Source organism: Cupressus sempervirens, chromosome 8 (genome assembly GCF_028749045.1).
Source record: "Cupressus sempervirens isolate cs-2001-9-10 chromosome 8, ASM2874904v1, whole genome shotgun sequence".
Classification (NCBI taxonomy): Eukaryota; Viridiplantae; Streptophyta; class Pinopsida; order Cupressales; family Cupressaceae; genus Cupressus; species Cupressus sempervirens.
Window position 1 is genome coordinate 672784774 of NC_143125.1, and position 8425 is coordinate 672793198.

The following is an 8425-nucleotide window of genomic DNA, read 5'->3' on the forward strand; positions in this document are numbered from 1 at the left end:
CTTTTTATATTTCAATTTGGCAACACCTCTTATTTGATAAAATGTGTTCGATGAATAATGTGTTGACGAAAGAAGATTTAATGAATATTATTAAACATGTACGACTTTAATGATTTTTAAGAATCAAAGGAGTTTTTAATTTATTATGTATTCTAATGTATAAATATAACAAGTAGATATTAATTAATTTTAGAGTAATTATATGTTAGGAATATTTGTGAATGATGTATCACAAATGAATTATGATATATATACATTTGCATTACTAATTATATAAATGGATATTTAATTTTAATAAAATATGTAATTTAAATTGAATTGAATTCTTTTAAACTAATTGTAAATGTTTGTAGATCTTATTGGATTGACTAAAATTATTAATTTAAACAAAAAGAGTAATTTATCATAATACTTATTTAATATTTTATTTTAAATAATAATATATAAATTATTTTAAATATCATTCTTTGTAATTATGACTATATTTGGGGTAACAAGTGTCACTTAGTGGCGAATAGTTGTTGTTATTGTTTTGGAATGCAAAAATTTAATAGTAACTAACATTGTTATATTTTGAGAATGCCTTAGGACAAAAAACCTATCCCAAGCCCTATAAGTCCCTCACATGTCTCTGACACCCTAAGGCTACCTCGATTAGGAGCAGGTGGGATGATATTACCTCCTCGAGAAAAGAAAGCTCCAAAGGTGTTCGGAAGAAGGGCAAGCATAGCCATAGAAAGGTGTGACTGGAAAGGCTGGAGAAATCCACGAGGGACCTGGCTGACAACCAAACTACTATCTACCAAAGGTTCAAAACCTTGATGGAGTTTTCCACCAAGGTCATGCACTCTGCAGCCACCACCCTTTATTTTTTGTAGGCTAACAAAGGAGAAAAGGACCTGGGTAAAGCCACTGAGGCCACTCATTCCATCTATGGTTTCTTGGCTAAGGATTAGTTAAAAACAATCCTAGACAAACTGATTAAAATGAAAAGTGAGGATGGGGATAAGGATGTGCCTAAGAAGGAGGACAGCCAAAGGCTTGAAAAGGGTAGCTAGCACCATGTCTTTTCATTTGTTGTTTTTTTATGATTACACCTATGAACTTGGTACCCCATGAGGTCTTTATGTTTATGTCATTTAAAAGCACTCATAGCAACAATTTTTGTAGAGGTTACTATTTTATTTTACAGATTATTATGCATATTAGTTTAAAGATTGTTAGTACTATTAAGCTAACTATGAACATTTTTTTTTTTGAAGTTTAAAGTTGGTATAGGTTAGTTGACAGGGAGGTTACCTCCAGCTGTTTATTAAACATTTTCATACTTTAGGGTCAGCCCCCTGTCTTGTTGGTTGCTATCAATTACTTCAAAGATAATATTATATTTTATAATTATTTATATAGATTATTACAACTATGTTGTATATTGTTCTTTCTAAGAAATTAAAATAGTCAAATGGTTGGAGAAAAGAAAAATATATTTTTATGTTAGTTTTGGAATGAAATATTTTAAAATTGTTTTAAAGTTGATTATTTAAAGTCACAAAGTATTAATTTTATTGAAGTATTATAATCAAGATTATTTGATTGTTTATTTTAATTTTAAAATCTAAATTTTATTTAATATGTGATTTTAATTCGAATTATACTAACTACTTCATGAAAATAAGTTCTTTTTAAAACTTAAATTTAAAAATGAGATAATTAATATTTTAAAATTTAGATTTAGAATTTTATAGTTCACAATAAATTAAAATTTTAATATGCAAAAAAACTATATCTTCATTCTTCTTGTCGTTCTCTTCATGAAAGTCATTATTCTTATAATTTGAAATCTGGTGTCTCATCTTTCTTTCAGACTATTGGTGAAACATGAAGAGTATGAAATTCTTCTTGTTCAAATGAATAAGATTCCTGCAAAGTTGCATCTACAAATGGTCATTCTAGGAATGAGATTTTGAAAGCACTACAACTTTGACATGCTCAAAACACAACAACTCTGACATGCTGAAAACTGTACAACTGCAGCATGCTGAAAATGAAATATTTCTTTGTAGTTATCTTCATAAAACCATGTATAGAAATTAGAATTTTCAATTAACAAGAGATGATGGGTTTCGTACTCATTAGTGGTAATGTAAACTTATGCAACTGATACACTTAAGGTTGATACTAAAGAATTTATTGTGTAATTTTGAATTTCAATATCATAATGTGAAATTTAATTAAATTATTTACTTTTAGGTCTTTTATTGAGTTTTTGCCAGGTTTATTTGTGTATACTCTTTCATTTCAAAGTATTGCTTTCTCAACAACTTATTACATGACACAGATCATGTTTCTTTTCTAATGTTTCTATTTTATATGTCCAAACGTATGAAAAAAATATTGTAAGTTGATTGGTCATACAAGGCTTGCACATCATGATAAATTAATTCATTCTACTTGTACATGAGTTCATTAGAAAATGTAGTATTTGACATATTGGCATCCTTTGGAGTTGGCACAAATTTGGTTATGTTCTTGACAAGAGTACTCGATCAGCAATAAATTACATGAGAAATTGGACAAAAACAACTTAAATGTTTTCTCAAGCACGAGTTTTTCGAAGTGATTCATATATGTTATGTTTCAAGAAGAAGGATGTATGAATATTTGTTGGGATAAGTTAAATCCCTCTAATTTAGTTCCATTTTTTTCTAGTTTTTGGGTGGATAGGTATAAAAGACATTGTGGTTACTTCCAATCTAGTTGTGCGTAGTCATTTCTTATTTAGAGTGTTTACTCAATTGTAATCTTTATCTTTATAACAAGAAGCTGGAAATAATAGAAGAAAATGAAATGCAAGAGTTTACATGTGAGGGATAAAATCTGAGACAAACTTTTAATAAATTGTCTTCATCATAGACAGAAAGAAAGTTGTGTATTGTGTCAAATATGTCTTTAATTGAGTGTCTCAATATATTATTGTAGAAAATTGTCTCAATAAGACGTATATACTATTGTGTCATTTTGTCTTATAAAAACAATTGTTGAGACAATATATTAAGATGTTCCGTCAAAGACATGTCTAAAACAATAACAAATTTCTTTTGTCTCATATAAAGACAATTTATTAAAAAATTGTCTCAGATTTTGTCTTTATTAACACCCCCTCTAATAGTTATACATTTCTAATCAACGTACCCTTGGAACATGAAGTCAAAGTAACTTCATTTCATAGCATTTAGATCTTGGATTGAATTAGTGGCGGGCAAATAAATTCGGGGTCACTTTCCAAAGCAGCCATGACAGATGAAGGAAGGCAAAGCTCTATTTCAACACTTGCTCCACTTTCCGGACCAGAATAAGCATGCATCATCCCATCGAAGGGATAAGCCAGTCCACTCCTAACCGCCACTGGTTCTCCCCACCCAAAATCAGTCTCATACGTTTGAAACTGAGGGGAACCTGCAACCACCAAACAATTCTTTTCCAACACGAGCGGCTCCATACGCTACTTATCGATCCTCTCCCTAATCACCTCGTTTGTATGACCTGCAATAACACCCTTCAACAAACCAGCCGAGAAGGAAAGAGACGAACTGATCAGTTTCCCACATGTGGTGGTCGTACTTACATTCTGAACAACATTGCCGAAGTAAGAGTTGGGCAGCGTAGGAACAAGCCGCGGCCGACAGTCGACGGCTACATTACATGTCGTCGGCTGGTGTGGGCTGAGACCGCGGGCCCGAGTGACTGACCGCCACACGTGTGCGCACAGCGCTTGGTACGAAGATATCATAATGGATGACTCCTGGTTAGCCCGCTCTTTTAAGCGGTTGATCGTGTGGGTGCTGAAACGGAACTTTTTAAACCGCAGTGAAGACCTAGGAGGCCGTTGCACGTGCCCACCGGGGTTAAGGCCAAGCGTGACTCCAGTCACAGATCTGCCAGGGTGCAGCAAACCACGGTCGAAGATTGCGTCAATGGGAATCCTGTTCCAATTTCCATTTGTTCTGCAGAGATGAGACCATGCACTGAGGAAATTCGTGATGGAAACTCCATCGGCTACGGCGTGGTTGATGGTGAAACACACCGCGACGCCATCTCTCAGCTGCGTTACCTGCAAATTGTGATCATATCAAGGATTAACTACTGAAACCCTAAAAACGTCGAATTAAAAGAAGTTGCGGCCATTTTTACAACAGCCGTTATTTGCAGTTGTTACGGTTGGAGGTCATAAATATACATTTAATAATATACCTGGATTCTGAGCAACGGAAGGCGATGGCCTTCAAAATTGAGGGCTCCGTTGAGGGCGAGCAGTTGTTCCCCGGCTGGCGTAACTTCTGCTGCGGTGAAATCTGCAATGCTCAGCTCTTCTGCAATTGCTTCGATAAAATCTACTCCCCAATCGTTGCAGAGGATGTAAATCCAACCATCAACGGGATTGGTTGTTAAGCGGCCAGCCAAAGGATTAAATTTTACAAGTATTTTCGACAGCATTTCGGCCAGACGTTCTACACGAGAGGAGAAGTCGTCCACAGGGGTTCGATAGACGAAAGCTTTTTCAACGTATTGGACTGACAACATCTGTAAATCTAAGCACTTCAATTTTATCTGTTGAGCTTCGGATGGAGTGGATGGAAATACAGTGCGCTTTTTATTAACATGAACCATTTTGCTCTTCCACAGAAATGAGTTGAAATGAAGGCGGTCTATAGTTGGTTTAATACAGTTTCATTAGCGCGTCCTCTATTCAGTCCCAGCGAGCAACGCGGTCAGTTGAAGTATTTAATTAAAGTCATTCACGATTATTTGCCTTGGGAAGCCCTTTCTTGTCCCAATTTTAAAACAATGAAAACATCTGGGTGGATACCTATTCTGATATTTTGCATTAGTTCGGTGGTTCCCTTTTTGAAATTTTGTTGTATATGATCCTTCCTTATTGTATTATTGCCTCTTTGGCATCTGTGTGAGGTTGTGCCTCCGTCTTGGCTATCTTATATTTTTTGATCTCTATAGTTAATAGAAAAAATGAAGTTGTAACATGTGCACCTTGCTTAACCAGCACGCACTGACCGTACGTGGTGGTCCACATTGCCTTAAGAAGCAACAATTACTTAATTTGGGAAGAAAGGGGAATATTTAGATTAAAACTGAACCAATAATTTCATACGGTTGGATTTTGATCTACATAAATATCAATGTGGCAGACATTAGCGTGGACAGACAGTTAAGTAGGGGAATATTATTAAGTAGGAGATAAAATATTTTTTTGTATGTTCACTAATTTGTCAAGTGGATAGACAGTTAAGTTCAGCAATATTATATTTACAGATTTCGTGCTTTATTGGTGTCGCCTAGCCGGGGATTTTAACTTTCTTTCTGATTAATTAATTTGCTCCTTGAAATCGGTGCACATAGATAGACTCATTTCCTCTGTTTAGAGACCAAGTCAAAAAATTGCATAGCATGTGCGAACCATAGACTATGATATTTACGGAATGGAAATAGGATGCACTATGATATTTATGGAATGAAAATAGGATAACTTATGGACTATTTGATGCTTGCACATGTTAGTCCCTTATTTTAGGTGGAGACTAAAGTTTTTGTTACACTCAATTGAATTAAAATTGTTTCTTGGAAATTTCACAGCTTGTTTTTATCTTATGGTTTACATGAATTTTTCTATTAAAATGAAATTACTATTTTCTTTTTCCTATTTTTCTATTGGCTACCCTCTATTTTCTCGGTGGTGTTTATCTTTTCTTTTTGGAAAAATTTGCCTAAAAATCTAAACTGGTGTCAAGTGGCTTTTCCTAAAACAATTCACATGGCTGGTGTGTTTACAGATAATGCATGTGGTGGCATTTCCAAAACAGTTTACATATTTCACACATGCATGGAGAATTGATCTATCCATTTTACCATACGACTATGCATATTTCTTATGGCAGGGAACTAGCTAGTACAAAACTCAATCACAAATGCAACTATTAAGAAATGAAGGGACAATCACAACTAAATGCCTTGTTACTGGAGAGATGATGTGATTTTATTTAGAAATTTCTATTTACAAGAAGGTACGTTAGGTATAGGGTTATACCAAAATTGATATTGCCGACTCCCACTTCAATTCAATGTTCCCTGCAAAATCAAGATTGCAAAGACTCAATTAATTTTAAATTTGTTCCCTACTTTACATTTCCTTTTATATGATGAATTGTTTCTATTTGTGGTTCAAATACTTTTGTTTTAGCTTAGAATATAATAACATCAAGTGTTTCCTCAAATGACTGTATTTTAGATTAGTATATGATGAAATGAATCTCTTTAGATTTAGCTTTTTCTTTTCATTTTTTGGGGCCAAATATAGTTAAACCTAAATCAAAATGGCACACCAACAAATAACATGTATAATATAACTTCTACAATCATGCTACTTTGAAATCTATTTTATTCCACAAAATTTCAAGGATATCAACTTTATGATACATTATATGTTCCTTTTATATTTGAATTCAAGTTCTTTATTTGTAAAGATAACATATGCTTGCACTTTAAATTCATTGTTCTTGTTTACCACTTCTTTTATGCACTATATTTTATCTTTAGTTACTATATTTTATCTTTAGTTATCTACAATAAATTCTCAAGCCAACTTGAATTCATTACTATTATTTTAGACTACTTTTATGGAAGACATCACCTATACAATAATACTTCTTAGAAATTTTTCAAATTTTCTTTTTCATGTAATTCTAGTTTCAATTTTGTGCACTATTTAACTGAGTTTAGTAAGGTTTTGTGTTATTTACAACTAGGAGTCTAACTTTCCACTTTATGCTCTATTTGAGGATTTACTTTACGATGGTGAGATCTGGACCTATCCATCACTCCACTTGAATGTTGCATGAAAAATAATTCAGTAGTCCATGACTTGAGCATCTTCTTTCTATTTTTAACATGCACAAAAATAGAGATTTTTAAACTTCAAGACACTCTCTTTTGATTGTATTTAAACTGAAACAAGTATTTGTTTTTACATTTCTCACTTTCATTTATATTTCTCTCTCAAAAAAAATCTTGTTTAGTTTTATTTTTTATATTTCTTGGATTAAAATCACTCCTCTATACACTAATTCCATATATACACTATTTATTTCATGTATACATTATTTGAATATTTTCTCAATGGATACCTGTTGATTTTAAATCTGAAGCTTCTTTATTAACATTATAAAAGATGTGAATACATTTTGTGGGCAAGGTGTAAAAAGTTAGAAAGGTCCTGAGAATTCTGACCACAATTGAATTGTCTAAGAAGATATTAGGTGTGATGATAATATTGGGTATTTGCATTATTTAATGCTTATTATATTTTTCTATTTTTAAATTATTTAAATATTTAAATATTTAAAAATACCATGTTAGATTTTTAATACTGTAATTGGCTCATGATAGTACGTATGGTACTCTAAGATCCCTAGTTTTTTTGGGTTGCTTTGAGATCATCTATGAAATTAAGTTGTAGTATAAGCTCAATAAATTAAAGCTTTTCACGTAGCTATAGTCAGTTCGTCTCTCTTGGAGGTCCTCATTATAATACCCCAAAATTAGCACACTACCATGATGAACCAATTCTAGTAAATTTGATCAATTGTAAATCCTATTTTACTAGGCAATTCTAATTATGTTAATCGCTACTTGACCTAAGTGTCAAATGCACAAAATCCTTAATCTTTATTAATTACACTCTTTATTTAATTCCTAAGTATTGACTCAAATTAGCTACATTAGACATATTAATTAAGTTTAATTTAATCATAAGTCTTCATACTTTAAATAAATTAAAATTACCTTTTTAACTAATGTACAAGGGAATTAAATGTATTTGATTTAATAAGGTATATCCTCATTTTAATTTATTAAATTTAATTATTTAATTAATTAATATTATGCATTTATGAAGTCATATTCTATTTTGTTAAATTAAATATACCCTCCAAATTCTCTCTATAGTTCAGAAATGGAAACACTGAGTGAATTGAAATTGGAAATGAAATTAACACAGTTAACTCTTTCTCACACTCAAAAGTGAATCAGTTCACTTCATTTGCACAAGGAATATTCCACTCTAAATTGAATCTTATTTCCAATCTTGACCATTCATTCAAATTGATCTTGGTCGTTGATCAAGTTCGAGGATTGTATTTAAGAAGACATCAATTCCTCATTACAGAGGTTGATAATTGATAGTATCAGACTTATGCTAAATTAATCACTCAAGTATTTACTTTCATAGCGTTGTTATTCTAGCATAATAATCTCATTCTAGTTTTAAAATGCATACATCTAGTATAATTTTATCTCTTTTATTTCTAGATTAAGTGCATACATTCTAACTTAAATAAATCCTTCATTCTAAATGTCT

At 32.1% G+C, this 8425-nt stretch overlaps 1 pseudogene; it reads right to left on the bottom strand.

The window, feature by feature from the left end:
* Positions 1-3229: 3229 nt before the first annotated feature.
* On the bottom strand, positions 3230-4665 carry LOC149544238 (BAHD acyltransferase DCR-like; annotated as a pseudogene).
* Positions 4666-8425: the final 3760 nt, after the last annotated feature.